Genomic DNA, 16,323 nt, shown 5'->3' on the forward strand with positions numbered 1-16,323 from the left:
AAGCGATTCTGCGAAGCAATGTGAACACTTCTGCTTCCCAGGCACAGAGAAGGTGCTAGCAGGGAATTCTCTGCCTGCCTTTCCCCAGTGCTCTGCAAGCTCTCCAGGACAACATAGAATCTGGGGCTCTGTGCTTTCTTTCTTTCTGAACAAGTGTTACTGTTTTCTGCACAAAAGCGATTCTGCGAAGCAATGTGAACACTTCTGCTTCCCAGGCACTGAGAAGGTGCTAGCAGGGAATTCTCTGCCTGCCTTTCCCCAGTGCTCTGCAAGCTCTCCAGGACAACATAGAATCTGGGGCTCTGTGCTTTCTTTCGTTCTGAACAAGTGTTACTGTTTTCTGCACAAAAGCGATTCTGCGAAGCAATGTGAACACTTCTGCTTCCCAGGCACAGAGAAGGTGCTAGCAAGGAATTCTCTGCCTGCCTTTCCCCAGTGCTCTGCAAGCTCTCCAGGACAACATAAAATCTGGGGCTCTGTGCTTTCTTTCCTTCTGAACAAGTGTTACTGTTTTCTGCACAAAAGCGATTCTGTGAAGCAATGTGAACAGGCACAGAGAAGGTGCTAGCAGGGAATTCTCTGCCTGCCTTTCCCCAGTGCTCTGCAAGCTCTCCAGGACAACATAGAATCTGGGGCTCTGTGCTTTCTTTCATTCTGAACAAGTGTTACTGTTTTCTGCACAAAAGCGATTCTGCGAAGCAATGTGAACACTTCTGCTTCCCAGGCACAGAGAAGGTGCTAGCAGGGAATTCTCTGCCTGCCTTTCCCCAGTGCTCTGCAAGCTCTCCAGGACAACATAGAATCTGGGGCTCTGTGCTTTCTTTCGTTCTGAACAAGTGTTGCTGTTTTCTGCACAAAAGCGATTCTGCGAAGCAATGTGAACACTTCTGCTTCCCAGGCACAGAGAAGGTGCTAGCAGGGAATTCTCTGCCTGCCTTTCCCCAGTGCTCTGCAAGCTCTCCAGGACAACATCAAATTTGGGGCTCTGTGCTTTCTTTCGTTCTGAACAAGTGTTACTGTTTTCTGCACAAAAGCGATTCTGCGAAGCAATGTGAACACTTCTGCTTCCCAGGCACAGAGAAGGTGCTAGCAAGGAATTCTCTGCCTGCCTTTCCCCAGTGCTCTGCAAGCTCTCCAGGACAACATAAAATCTGGGGCTCTGTGCTTTCTTTCCTTCTGAACAAGTGTTACTGTTTTCTGCACAAAAGCGATTCTGTGAAGCAATGTGAACAGGCACAGAGAAGGTGCTAGCAGGGAATTCTCTGCCTGCCTTTCCCCAGTGCTCTGCAAGCTCTCCAGGACAACAGCAAACCTGGGGCTCTGTGCTGTCTTTCGTTCTGAACAAGTGTTACTGTTTTCTGCACAAAAGCGATTCTGCGAAGCAATGTGAACACTTCTGCTTCCCAGGCACAGAGAAGGTGCTAGCAGGGAATTCTCTGCCTGCCTTTCCCCAGTGCTCTGCAAGCTCTCCAGGACAGCAGCAAATCTGGGGCTCTGTGCTTTCTTTCATTCTGAACAAGTGTTAGTGTTTTCTGCACAAAAGCGATTCTGCGAAGCAATGTGAACACTTCTGCTTCCCAGGCACAGAGAAGGTGCTAGCAGGGAATTCTCTGCCTGCCTTTCCCCAGTGCTCTGCAAGCTCTCCAGGACAACATCAAATTTGGGGCTCTGTGCTTTCTTTCGTTCTGAACAAGTGTTACTGTTTTCTGCACAAAAGCGATTCTGCGAAGCAATGTGAACACTTCTGCTTCCCAGGCACAGAGAAGGTGCTAGCAAGGAATTCTCTGCCTGCCTTTACCCAGTGCTCTGCAAGCTCTCCAGGACAACATAAAATCTGGGGCTCTGTGCTTTCTTTCGTTCTGAACAAGTGTTGCTGTTTTCTGCACAAAAGCGATTCTGAGAAGCAATGAGAACACTGCTTCCCAGGCACAGAGAAGGTGCTAGCAGGGAATTCTCTGCCTGCCTTTCCCCAGTGCTCTGCAAGCTCTCCAGGACAACATAGAATCTGGGGCTCTCTGCTTTCTTTCCTTCTGAACAAGTGTTAGTGTTTTCTGCACAAAAGCGATTCTGCGAAGCAATGTGAACACTTCTGCTTCCCAGGCACAGAGAAGGTGCTAGCAAGGAATTCTCTGCCTGCCTTTCCCCAGTGCTCTGCAAGCTCTCCAGGACAACATAGAATCTGGGGCTGTGTGCTTTCTTTCGTTCTGAACAAGTGTTACTGTTTTCTGCACAAAAGCGATTCTGCGAAGCAATGTGAACACTTCTGCTTCCCAGGCACAGAGAAGGTGCTAGCAGGGAATTCTCTGCCTGCCTTTCCCCAGTGCTCTGCAAGCTCTCCAGGACAACATAAAATGTGGGGCTCTGTGCTTTCTTTCATTCTGAACAAGTGTTAGTGTTTTCTGCACAAAAGCGATTCTGCGAAGCAATGTGAACACTTCTGCTTCCCAGGCACAGAGAAGGTGCTTGCAGGGAATTCTCTGCCTGCCTTTCCCCAGTGGTCTGCAAGCTCTCCAGGACAACATAAAATCTGGGGCTCTGTGCTTTCTTTCCTTCTGAACAAGTGTTACTGTTTTCTGCACAAAAGCGATTCTGTGAGGCAATGTGAACACTTCTGCTTCCCAGGCACAGAGAAGGTGCTATCAGGGAATTCTCTGCCTGCCTTTCCCCAGTGCTCTGCAAGCTCTCCAGGACAACATAGAATCTGGGGCTCTGTGCTTTCTTTCACTCTGAACTAGTGTTAGTGTTTTCTGGACAAAAGCGATTCTGCGAAGCAATGTGAACACTTCTGCTTCCCAGGCACAGAGAAGGTGCTAGCAAGGAATTCTCTGCCTGCCTTTCCCCAGTGCTCTGCAGGGTCTCCAGGACAACATAGAATCTGGGGCTCTGTGCTTCCTTTCGTTCTGAACAAGTGTTACTGTTTTCTGCACAAAAGCGATTCTGAGAAGCAATATGAACACCTCTGCTTCCCAGGCACAGAGAAGGTGCTAGCAGGGAATTCTCTGCCTGCCTTTCCCCAGTGCTCTGCAAGCTCTCCAGGACAACAGCAAATCTGGGACTGTGTGCTTTCTTTCGTTCTGAACAAGTGTTACTGTTTTCTGCACAAAAGCGATTCTGCGAAGCAATGTGAACACTTCTGCTTCCCAGGCACAGAGAAGGTGCTAGCAGGGAATTCTCTGCCTGCCTTTCCCCAGTGCTCTGCAAGCTCTCCAGGACAACATAGAATCTGGGGCTCTGTGCTTTCTTTCCTTCTGAACAAGTGTTACTGTTTTCTGCACAAAAACGATTCTGAGAAGCAATGTGAACACTTCTGCTTCCCAGGCACAGAGAAGGTGCTAGCAGGGAATTCTCTGCCTGCCTTTCCCCAGTGCTCTGCAAGCTCTCCAGGACAACATAGAATCTGGGGCTCTGTGCTTTCTTTCGTTCTGAACAAGTGTTAGTGTTTTCTGCACAAAAGCGATTCTGCGAAGCAATGTGAACACTTCTGCTTCCCAGGCACAGAGAAGGTGCTAGCAGGGAATTCTCTGCCTGCCTTTCCCCAGTGCTCTGCAAGCTCTCCAGGACAACATAGAATCTGGGGCTCTGTGCTTTCTTTCGTTCTGAACAAGTGTTACTGTTTTCTGCACAAAAGCGATTCTGCGAAGCAATGTGAACACTTCTGCTTCCCAGGCACAGAGAAGGTGCTAGCAGGGAATTCTCTGCCTGCCATTCCCCAGTGCTCTGCAAGCTCTCCAGGACAACATAGAATCTGGGGCTCTGTGCTTTCTTTTGTTCTGAACAAGTGTTAGTGTTTTCTGCACAAAAGCGATTCTGTGAGGCAATGTGAACACTTCTGCTTCCCAGGCACAGAGAAGGTGCTAGCAGGGAATTCTCTGCCTGCCTTTCCCCAGTGCTCTGCAAGCTCTCCAGGACAACATAGAATCTGGGGCTCTGTGCTTTCTTTCATTCTGAACAAGTGTTACTGTTTTCTGCACAAAAGCGATTCTGAGAAGCAATGTGAACACTTCTGCTTCCCAGGCACAGAGAAGGTGCTAGCAAGGAATTCTCTGCCTGCCTTTCCCCAGTGCTCTGCAAGCTCTCCAGGACAACATAGAATCTGGGGCTCTGTGCTTTCTTTCGTTCTGCACAAGTGTTAGTGTTTTCTGCACAAAAGCGATTCTGCGAAGCAATGTGAACACTTCTGCTTCCCAGGCACAGAGAAGGTGCTAGCAGGGAATTCTCTGCCTGCCTTTCCCCAGTGCTCTGCAAGCTCTCCAGGACAACATAGAATCTGGGGCTCTGTGCTTTCTTTCGTTCTGAACAAGTGTTACTGTTTTCTGCACAAAAGCGATTCTGCGAAGCAATGTGAACACCTCTGCTTCCCAGGCACAGAGAAGGTGCTAGCAGGGAATTCTCTGCCTGCCTTTCCCCAGTGCTCTGCAAGCTCTCCAGGACAACATAGAATCTGGGGCTCTGTGCTTTCTTTCGTTCTGAACAAGTGTTGCTGTTTTCAGCACAAAAGCGATTCTGAGAAGCAATGAGAACACTGCTTCCCAGGCACAGAGAAGGTGCTAGCAGGGAATTCTCTGCCTGCCTTTCCCCAGTGCTCTGCAAGCTCTCCAGGACAACAGCAAACCTGGGGCTCTGTGCTTTCTTTCATTCTGAACAAGTGTTAGTGTTTTCTGCACAAAAGCGATTCTGCGAAGCAATGTGAACACTTCTGCTTCCCAGGCACAGAGAAGGTGCTAGCAAGGAATTCTCTGCCTGCCTTTCCCCAGTGCTCTGCAAGCTCTCCAGGACAACATAAAATCTGGGGCACTGTGCTTTCTTTCCTTCTGAACAAGTGTTACTGTTTTCTGCACAAAAGCGATTCTGCGAAGCAATGTGAACAGGCACAGAGAAGGTGCTATCAGGGAATTCTCTGCCTGCCTTTCCCCAGTGCTCTGCAAGCTCTCCAGGACAACAGCAAACCAGGGGCTCTGTGCGTTCTTTCATTCTGAACAAGTGTTACTGTTTTCTGCACAAAAGCGATTCTGCGAAGCAATGTGAACACTTCTGCTTCCCAGGCACAGAGAAGGTGCTAGCAGGGAATTCTCTGCCTGCCTTTCCCCAGTGCTCTGCAAGCTCTCCAGGACAACATAGAATCTGGGGCTCTGTGCTTTCTTTCCTTCTGAACAAGTGTTACTGTTTTCTGCACAAAAGCGATTCTGCGAAGCAATGTGAACACTTCTGCTTCCCAGGCACAGAGAAGGTGCTAGCAAGGAATTCTCTGCCTGCCTTTCCCCAGTGCTCTGCAAGCTCTCCAGGACAACCTAGAATCTGGGGCTGTGTGCTTTCTTTCGTTCTGAACAAGTGTTACTGTTTTCTGCACAAAAGCGATTCTGCGAAGCAATGTGAACACTTCTGCTTCCCAGGCACAGAGAAGGTGCTAGCAGGGAATTCTCTGCCTGCCTTTCCCCAGTGCTCTGCAAGCTCTCCAGGACAACATAAAATGTGGGGCTCTGTGCTTTCTTTCATTCTGAACAAGTGTTAGTGTTTTCTGCACAAAAGCGATTCTGCGAAGCAATGTGAACACTTCTGCTTCCCAGGCACAGAGAAGGTGCTTGCAGGGAATTCTCTGCCTGCCTTTCCCCAGTGGTCTGCAAGCTCTCCAGGACAACATAAAATCTGGGGCTCTGTGCTTTCTTTCCTTCTGAACAAGTGTTAGTGTTTTCTGCACAAAAGCGATTCTGTGAGGCAATGTGAACACTTCTGCTTCCCAGGCACAGAGAAGGTGCTATCAGGGAATTCTCTGCCTGCCTTTCCCCAGTGCTCTGCAAGCTCTCCAGGACAACATAGAATCTGGGGCTCTGTGCTTTCTTTCACTCTGAACTAGTGTTAGTGTTTTCTGCACAAAAGCGATTCTGAGAAGCAATGTGAACACTTCTGCTTCCCAGGCACAGAGAAGGTGCTAGCAAGGAATTCTCTGCCTGCCTTTCCCCAGTGCTCTGCAGGGTCTCCAGGACAACATAGAATCTGGGGCTCTGTGCTTCCTTTCGTTCTGAACAAGTGTTACTGTTTTCTGCACAAAAGCGATTCTGAGAAGCAATATGAACACCTCTGCTTCCCAGGCACAGAGAAGGTGCTAGCAGGGAATTCTCTGCCTGCCTTTCCCCAGTGCTCTGCAAGCTCTCCAGGACAACAGCAAATCTGGGACTGTGTGCTTTCTTTTGTTCTGAACAAGTGTTACTGTTTTCTGCACAAAAGCGATTCTGCGAAGCAATGTGAACACTTCTGCTTCCCAGGCACAGAGAAGGTGCTAGCAGGGAATTCTCTGCCTGCCTTTCCCCAGTGCTCTGCAAGCTCTCCAGGACAACATAGAATCTGGGGCTCTGTGCTTTCTTTCATTCTGAACAAGTGTTACTGTTTTCTGCACAAAAACGATTCTGAGAAGCAATGTGAACACTTCTGCTTCCCAGGCACAGAGAAGGTGCTAGCAGGGAATTCTCTGCCTGCCTTTCCCCAGTGCTCTGCAAGCTCTCCAGGACAACATAGAATCTGGGGCTCTGTGCTTTCTTTCGTTCTGAACAAGTGTTAGTGTTTTCTGCACAAAAGCGATTCTGCGAAGCAATGTGAACACTTCTGCTTCCCAGGCACAGAGAAGGTGCTAGCAGGGAATTCTCTGCCTGCCTTTCCCCAGTGCTCTGCAAGCTCTCCAGGACAACATAGAATCTGGGGCTCTGTGCTTTCTTTCGTTCTGAACAAGTGTTACTGTTTTCTGCACAAAAGCGATTCTGCGAAGCAATGTGAACACTTCTGCTTCCCAGGCACAGAGAAGGTGCTAGCAGGGAATTCTCTGCCTGCCATTCCCCAGTGCTCTGCAAGCTCTCCAGGACAACATAGAATCTGGGGCTCTGTGCTTTCTTTTGTTCTGAACAAGTGTTAGTGTTTTCTGCACAAAAGCGATTCTGTGAGGCAATGTGAACACTTCTGCTTCCCAGGCACAGAGAAGGTGCTAGCAGGGAATTCTCTGCCTGCCTTTCCCCAGTGCTCTGCAAGCTCTCCAGGACAACATAGAATCTGGGGCTCTGTGCTTTCTTTCATTCTGAACAAGTGTTACTGTTTTCTGCACAAAAGCGATTCTGAGAAGCAATGTGAACACTTCTGCTTCCCAGGCACAGAGAAGGTGCTAGCAAGGAATTCTCTGCCTGCCTTTCCCCAGTGCTCTGCAAGCTCTCCAGGACAACATAGAATCTGGGGCTCTGTGCTTTCTTTCGTTCTGCACAAGTGTTAGTGTTTTCTGCACAAAAGCGATTCTGCGAAGCAATGTGAACATTTCTGCTTCCCAGGCACAGAGAAGGTGCTAGCAGGGAATTCTCTGCCTGCCTTTCCCCAGTGCTCTGCAAGCTCTCCAGGACAACATAGAATCTGGGGCTCTGTGCTTTCTTTCGTTCTGAACAAGTGTTACTGTTTTCTGCACAAAAGCGATTCTGCGAAGCAATGTGAACACCTCTGCTTCCCAGGCACAGAGAAGGTGCTAGCAGGGAATTCTCTGCCTGCCTTTCCCCAGTGCTCTGCAAGCTCTCCAGGACAACATAGAATCTGGGGCTCTGTGCTTTCTTTCTTTCTGAACAAGTGTTACTGCTTTCTGCACAAAAGCGATTCTGCGAAGCAATGTGAACACTTCTGCTTCCCAGGCACAGAGAAGGTGCTAGCAGGGAATTCTCTGCCTGCCTTTCCCCAGTGCTCTGCAAGCTCTCCAGGACAACAGCAAATCTGGGACTGTGTGCTTTCTTTCGTTCTGAACAAGTGTTACTGTTTTCTGCACAAAAGCGATTCTGCGAAGCAATGTGAACACTTCTGCTTCCCAGGCACAGAGAAGGTGCTAGCAGGGAATTCTCTGCCTGCCTTTCCCCAGTGCTCTGCAAGCTCTCCAGGACAACAGCAAATCTGGGGCTCTGTCCTTTCTTTCATTCTGAACAAGTGTTACTGTTTTCTGCACAAAAACGATTCTGAGAAGCAATGTGAACACTTCTGCTTCCCAGGCACAGAGAAGGTGCTAGCAGGGAATTCTCTGCCTGCCTTTCCCCAGTGCTCTGCAAGCTCTCCAGGACAACATAGAATCTGGGGCTCTCTGCTTTCTTTCGTTCTGAACAAGTGTTACTGTTTTCTGCACAAAAGCGATTCTGAGAAGCAATGTGAACACTTCTGCTTCCCAGGCACAGAGAAGGTGCTAGCAGGGAATTCTCTGCCTGCCTTTCCCCAGTGCTCTGCAAGCTCTCCAGGACAACATAGAATCTGGGGCTCTGTGCTTTCTTTTGTTCTGAACAAGTGTTAGTGTTTTCTGCACAAAAGCGATTCTGCGAAGCAATGTGAACACTTCTGCTTCCCAGGCACAGAGAAGGTGCTAGCAGGGAATTCTCTGCCTGCCATTTCCCAGTGCTCTGCAAGCTCTCCAGGACAACATAGAATCTGGGGCTCTGTGCTTTCTTTTGTTCTGAACAAGTGTTAGTGTTTTCTGCACAAAAGCGATTCTGTGAGGCAATGTGAACACTTCTGCTTCCCAGGCACAGAGAAGGTGCTAGCAGGGAATTCTCTGCCTGCCTTTCCCCAGTGCTCTGCAAGCTCTCCAGGACAACATCAAATTTGGGGCTCTGTGCTTTCTTTCGTTCTGAACAAGTGTTGCTGTTTTCTGCACAAAAGCGATTCTGAGAAGCAATGAGAACACTCTGCTTCCCAGGCACAGAGAAGGTGCTAGCAGGGAATTCTCTGCCTGCCTTTCCCCAGTGCTCTGCAAGCTCTCCAGGACAACATAGAATCTGGGGCTCTGTGCTTTCCTTCATTCTGAACAAGTGTTAGTGTTTTCTGCACAAAAGCGATTCTGCGAAGCAATGGGAACACTTCTGCTTCCCAGGCACAGAGAAGGTGCTAGCAGGGAATTCTCTGCCTGCCTTTCCCCAGTGCTCTGCAAGCTCTCCAGGACAGCAGCAAATCTGGGGCTCTGTGCTTTGTTTCGTTCTGCACGAATGTTAGTGTTTTCTGCACAAAAGCGCTTCTGTGAGGCAATGTGAACACTTCTGCTTCCCAGGCACAGAGAAGGTGCTAGCAAGGAATTCTCTGCCTGCCTTTCCCCAGTGCTCTGCAGGGTCTCCAGGACAACATAGAATCTGGGGCTCTGTGCTTCCTTTCGTTCTGAACAAGTGTTACTGTTTTCTGCACAAAAGCGATTCTGAGAAGCAATATGAACACTTCTGCTTCCCAGGCACAGAGAAGGTGCTAGCAGGGAATTCTCTGCCTGCCTTTCCCCAGTGCTCTGCAAGCTCTCCAGGACAACATAGAATCTGGGGCTCTGTGCTTTCTTTCATTCTGAACAAGTGTTACTGTTTTCTGCACAAAAGCGATTCTGAGAAGCAATGTGAACACTTCTGCTTCCCAGGCACAGAGAAGGTGCTAGCAAGGAATTCTCTGCCTGCCTTTCCCCAGTGCTCTGCAAGCTCTCCAGGACAACATAGAATCTGGGGCTCTGTGCTTTCTTTCGTTCTGCACAAGTGTTAGTGTTTTCTGCACAAAAGCGATTCTGCGAAGCAATGTGAACACTTCTGCTTCCCAGGCACAGAGAAGGTGCTAGCAGGGAATTCTCTGCCTGCCTTTCCCCAGTGCTCTGCAAGCTCTCCAGGACAACATAGAATCTGGGGCTCTGTGCTTTCTTTCGTTCTGAACAAGTGTTACTGTTTTCTGCACAAAAGCGATTCTGCGAAGCAATGTGAACACCTCTGCTTCCCAGGCACAGAGAAGGTGCTAGCAGGGAATTCTCTGCCTGCCTTTCCCCAGTGCTCTGCAAGCTCTCCAGGACAACATAGAATCTGGGGCTCTGTGCTTTCTTTCTTTCTGAACAAGTGTTACTGCTTTCTGCACAAAAGCGATTCTGCGAAGCAATGTGAACACTTCTGCTTCCCAGGCACAGAGAAGGTGCTAGCAGGGAATTCTCTGCCTGCCTTTCCCCAGTGCTCTGCAAGCTCTCCAGGACAACAGCAAATCTGGGACTGTGTGCTTTCTTTCGTTCTGAACAAGTGTTACTGTTTTCTGCACAAAAGCGATTCTGCGAAGCAATGTGAACACTTCTGCTTCCCAGGCACAGAGAAGGTGCTAGCAGGGAATTCTCTGCCTGCCTTTCCCCAGTGCTCTGCAAGCTCTCAAGGACAACAGCAAATCTGGGGCTCTGTCCTTTCTTTCATTCTGAATAAGTGTTACTGTTTTCTGCACAAAAACGATTCTGAGAAGCAATGTGAACACTTCTGCTTCCCAGGCACAGAGAAGGTGCTAGCAGGGAATTCTCTGCCTGCCTTTCCCCAGTGCTCTGCAAGCTCTCCAGGACAACATAGAATCTGGGGCTCTGTGCTTTCTTTCGTTCTGCACAAGTGTTAGTGTTTTCTGCACAAAAGCGATTCTGCGAAGCAATGTGAACACTTCTGCTTCCCAGGCACAGAGAAGGTGCTAGCAGGGAATTCTCTGCCTGCCTTTCCCCAGTGCTCTGCAAGCTCTCCAGGACAACATAGAATCTGGGGCTCTGTGCTTTCTTTCGTTCTGAACAAGTGTTACTGTTTTCTGCACAAAAGCGATTCTGCGAAGCAATGTGAACACCTCTGCTTCCCAGGCACAGAGAAGGTGCTAGCAGGGAATTCTCTGCCTGCCTTTCCCCAGTGCTCTGCAAGCTCTCCAGGACAACATAGAATCTGGGGCTCTGTGCTTTCTTTCGTTCTGAACAAGTGTTGCTGTTTTCAGCACAAAAGCGATTCTGAGAAGCAATGAGAACACTGCTTCCCAGGCACAGAGAAGGTGCTAGCAGGGAATTCTCTGCCTGCCTTTCCCCAGTGCTCTGCAAGCTCTCCAGGACAACAGCAAACCTGGGGCTCTGTGCTTTCTTTCATTCTGAACAAGTGTTAGTGTTTTCTGCACAAAAGCGATTCTGCGAAGCAATGTGAACACTTCTGCTTCCCAGGCACAGAGAAGGTGCTAGCAAGGAATTCTCTGCCTGCCTTTCCCCAGTGCTCTGCAAGCTCTCCAGGACAACATAAAATCTGGGGCACTGTGCTTTCTTTCCTTCTGAACAAGTGTTACTGTTTTCTGCACAAAAGCGATTCTGCGAAGCAATGTGAACAGGCACAGAGAAGGTGCTATCAGGGAATTCTCTGCCTGCCTTTCCCCAGTGCTCTGCAAGCTCTCCAGGACAACAGCAAACCAGGGGCTCTGTGCGTTCTTTCATTCTGAACAAGTGTTACTGTTTTCTGCACAAAAGCGATTCTGCGAAGCAATGTGAACACTTCTGCTTCCCAGGCACAGAGAAGGTGCTAGCAGGGAATTCTCTGCCTGCCTTTCCCCAGTGCTCTGCAAGCTCTCCAGGACAACATAGAATCTGGGGCTCTGTGCTTTCTTTCCTTCTGAACAAGTGTTACTGTTTTCTGCACAAAAGCGATTCTGCGAAGCAATGTGAACACTTCTGCTTCCCAGGCACAGAGAAGGTGCTAGCAAGGAATTCTCTGCCTGCCTTTCCCCAGTGCTCTGCAAGCTCTCCAGGACAACCTAGAATCTGGGGCTGTGTGCTTTCTTTCGTTCTGAACAAGTGTTACTGTTTTCTGCACAAAAGCGATTCTGCGAAGCAATGTGAACACTTCTGCTTCCCAGGCACAGAGAAGGTGCTAGCAGGGAATTCTCTGCCTGCCTTTCCCCAGTGCTCTGCAAGCTCTCCAGGACAACATAAAATGTGGGGCTCTGTGCTTTCTTTCATTCTGAACAAGTGTTAGTGTTTTCTGCACAAAAGCGATTCTGCGAAGCAATGTGAACACTTCTGCTTCCCAGGCACAGAGAAGGTGCTTGCAGGGAATTCTCTGCCTGCCTTTCCCCAGTGGTCTGCAAGCTCTCCAGGACAACATAAAATCTGGGGCTCTGTGCTTTCTTTCCTTCTGAACAAGTGTTAGTGTTTTCTGCACAAAAGCGATTCTGTGAGGCAATGTGAACACTTCTGCTTCCCAGGCACAGAGAAGGTGCTATCAGGGAATTCTCTGCCTGCCTTTCCCCAGTGCTCTGCAAGCTCTCCAGGACAACATAGAATCTGGGGCTCTGTGCTTTCTTTCACTCTGAACTAGTGTTAGTGTTTTCTGCACAAAAGCGATTCTGAGAAGCAATGTGAACACTTCTGCTTCCCAGGCACAGAGAAGGTGCTAGCAAGGAATTCTCTGCCTGCCTTTCCCCAGTGCTCTGCAGGGTCTCCAGGACAACATAGAATCTGGGGCTCTGTGCTTCCTTTCGTTCTGAACAAGTGTTACTGTTTTCTGCACAAAAGCGATTCTGAGAAGCAATATGAACACCTCTGCTTCCCAGGCACAGAGAAGGTGCTAGCAGGGAATTCTCTGCCTGCCTTTCCCCAGTGCTCTGCAAGCTCTCCAGGACAACAGCAAATCTGGGACTGTGTGCTTTCTTTTGTTCTGAACAAGTGTTACTGTTTTCTGCACAAAAGCGATTCTGCGAAGCAATGTGAACACTTCTGCTTCCCAGGCACAGAGAAGGTGCTAGCAGGGAATTCTCTGCCTGCCTTTCCCCAGTGCTCTGCAAGCTCTCCAGGACAACATAGAATCTGGGGCTCTGTGCTTTCTTTCATTCTGAACAAGTGTTACTGTTTTCTGCACAAAAACGATTCTGAGAAGCAATGTGAACACTTCTGCTTCCCAGGCACAGAGAAGGTGCTAGCAGGGAATTCTCTGCCTGCCTTTCCCCAGTGCTCTGCAAGCTCTCCAGGACAACATAGAATCTGGGGCTCTGTGCTTTCTTTCGTTCTGAACAAGTGTTAGTGTTTTCTGCACAAAAGCGATTCTGCGAAGCAATGTGAACACTTCTGCTTCCCAGGCACAGAGAAGGTGCTAGCAGGGAATTCTCTGCCTGCCTTTCCCCAGTGCTCTGCAAGCTCTCCAGGACAACATAGAATCTGGGGCTCTGTGCTTTCTTTCGTTCTGAACAAGTGTTACTGTTTTCTGCACAAAAGCGATTCTGCGAAGCAATGTGAACACTTCTGCTTCCCAGGCACAGAGAAGGTGCTAGCAGGGAATTCTCTGCCTGCCATTCCCCAGTGCTCTGCAAGCTCTCCAGGACAACATAGAATCTGGGGCTCTGTGCTTTCTTTTGTTCTGAACAAGTGTTAGTGTTTTCTGCACAAAAGCGATTCTGTGAGGCAATGTGAACACTTCTGCTTCCCAGGCACAGAGAAGGTGCTAGCAGGGAATTCTCTGCCTGCCTTTCCCCAGTGCTCTGCAAGCTCTCCAGGACAACATAGAATCTGGGGCTCTGTGCTTTCTTTCATTCTGAACAAGTGTTACTGTTTTCTGCACAAAAGCGATTCTGAGAAGCAATGTGAACACTTCTGCTTCCCAGGCACAGAGAAGGTGCTAGCAAGGAATTCTCTGCCTGCCTTTCCCCAGTGCTCTGCAAGCTCTCCAGGACAACATAGAATCTGGGGCTCTGTGCTTTCTTTCGTTCTGCACAAGTGTTAGTGTTTTCTGCACAAAAGCGATTCTGCGAAGCAATGTGAACATTTCTGCTTCCCAGGCACAGAGAAGGTGCTAGCAGGGAATTCTCTGCCTGCCTTTCCCCAGTGCTCTGCAAGCTCTCCAGGACAACATAGAATCTGGGGCTCTGTGCTTTCTTTCGTTCTGAACAAGTGTTACTGTTTTCTGCACAAAAGCGATTCTGCGAAGCAATGTGAACACCTCTGCTTCCCAGGCACAGAGAAGGTGCTAGCAGGGAATTCTCTGCCTGCCTTTCCCCAGTGCTCTGCAAGCTCTCCAGGACAACATAGAATCTGGGGCTCTGTGCTTTCTTTCTTTCTGAACAAGTGTTACTGCTTTCTGCACAAAAGCGATTCTGCGAAGCAATGTGAACACTTCTGCTTCCCAGGCACAGAGAAGGTGCTAGCAGGGAATTCTCTGCCTGCCTTTCCCCAGTGCTCTGCAAGCTCTCCAGGACAACAGCAAATCTGGGACTGTGTGCTTTCTTTCGTTCTGAACAAGTGTTACTGTTTTCTGCACAAAAGCGATTCTGCGAAGCAATGTGAACACTTCTGCTTCCCAGGCACAGAGAAGGTGCTAGCAGGGAATTCTCTGCCTGCCTTTCCCCAGTGCTCTGCAAGCTCTCCAGGACAACAGCAAATCTGGGGCTCTGTCCTTTCTTTCATTCTGAACAAGTGTTACTGTTTTCTGCACAAAAACGATTCTGAGAAGCAATGTGAACACTTCTGCTTCCCAGGCACAGAGAAGGTGCTAGCAGGGAATTCTCTGCCTGCCTTTCCCCAGTGCTCTGCAAGCTCTCCAGGACAACATAGAATCTGGGGCTCTCTGCTTTCTTTCGTTCTGAACAAGTGTTACTGTTTTCTGCACAAAAGCGATTCTGAGAAGCAATGTGAACACTTCTGCTTCCCAGGCACAGAGAAGGTGCTAGCAGGGAATTCTCTGCCTGCCTTTCCCCAGTGCTCTGCAAGCTCTCCAGGACAACATAGAATCTGGGGCTCTGTGCTTTCTTTTGTTCTGAACAAGTGTTAGTGTTTTCTGCACAAAAGCGATTCTGCGAAGCAATGTGAACACTTCTGCTTCCCAGGCACAGAGAAGGTGCTAGCAGGGAATTCTCTGCCTGCCATTTCCCAGTGCTCTGCAAGCTCTCCAGGACAACATAGAATCTGGGGCTCTGTGCTTTCTTTTGTTCTGAACAAGTGTTAGTGTTTTCTGCACAAAAGCGATTCTGTGAGGCAATGTGAACACTTCTGCTTCCCAGGCACAGAGAAGGTGCTAGCAGGGAATTCTCTGCCTGCCTTTCCCCAGTGCTCTGCAAGCTCTCCAGGACAACATCAAATTTGGGGCTCTGTGCTTTCTTTCGTTCTGAACAAGTGTTGCTGTTTTCTGCACAAAAGCGATTCTGAGAAGCAATGAGAACACTCTGCTTCCCAGGCACAGAGAAGGTGCTAGCAGGGAATTCTCTGCCTGCCTTTCCCCAGTGCTCTGCAAGCTCTCCAGGACAACATAGAATCTGGGGCTCTGTGCTTTCCTTCATTCTGAACAAGTGTTAGTGTTTTCTGCACAAAAGCGATTCTGCGAAGCAATGGGAACACTTCTGCTTCCCAGGCACAGAGAAGGTGCTAGCAGGGAATTCTCTGCCTGCCTTTCCCCAGTGCTCTGCAAGCTCTCCAGGACAGCAGCAAATCTGGGGCTCTGTGCTTTGTTTCGTTCTGCACGAATGTTAGTGTTTTCTGCACAAAAGCGCTTCTGTGAGGCAATGTGAACACTTCTGCTTCCCAGGCACAGAGAAGGTGCTAGCAAGGAATTCTCTGCCTGCCTTTCCCCAGTGCTCTGCAGGGTCTCCAGGACAACATAGAATCTGGGGCTCTGTGCTTCCTTTCGTTCTGAACAAGTGTTACTGTTTTCTGCACAAAAGCGATTCTGAGAAGCAATATGAACACTTCTGCTTCCCAGGCACAGAGAAGGTGCTAGCAGGGAATTCTCTGCCTGCCTTTCCCCAGTGCTCTGCAAGCTCTCCAGGACAACATAGAATCTGGGGCTCTGTGCTTTCTTTCATTCTGAACAAGTGTTACTGTTTTCTGCACAAAAGCGATTCTGAGAAGCAATGTGAACACTTCTGCTTCCCAGGCACAGAGAAGGTGCTAGCAAGGAATTCTCTGCCTGCCTTTCCCCAGTGCTCTGCAAGCTCTCCAGGACAACATAGAATCTGGGGCTCTGTGCTTTCTTTCGTTCTGCACAAGTGTTAGTGTTTTCTGCACAAAAGCGATTCTGCGAAGCAATGTGAACACTTCTGCTTCCCAGGCACAGAGAAGGTGCTAGCAGGGAATTCTCTGCCTGCCTTTCCCCAGTGCTCTGCAAGCTCTCCAGGACAACATAGAATCTGGGGCTCTGTGCTTTCTTTCGTTCTGAACAAGTGTTACTGTTTTCTGCACAAAAGCGATTCTGCGAAGCAATGTGAACACCTCTGCTTCCCAGGCACAGAGAAGGTGCTAGCAGGGAATTCTCTGCCTGCCTTTCCCCAGTGCTCTGCAAGCTCTCCAGGACAACATAGAATCTGGGGCTCTGTGCTTTCTTTCTTTCTGAACAAGTGTTACTGCTTTCTGCACAAAAGCGATTCTGCGAAGCAATGTGAACACTTCTGCTTCCCAGGCACAGAGAAGGTGCTAGCAGGGAATTCTCTGCCTGCCTTTCCCCAGTGCTCTGCAAGCTCTCCAGGACAACAGCAAATCTGGGACTGTGTGCTTTCTTTCGTTCTGAACAAGTGTTACTGTTTTCTGCACAAAAGCGATTCTGCGAAGCAATGTGAACACTT

Source organism: Strix aluco, chromosome 34, assembly GCF_031877795.1.
Source record: "Strix aluco isolate bStrAlu1 chromosome 34, bStrAlu1.hap1, whole genome shotgun sequence".
In the NCBI taxonomy this organism is placed as follows: domain Eukaryota; kingdom Metazoa; phylum Chordata; class Aves; order Strigiformes; family Strigidae; genus Strix; species Strix aluco.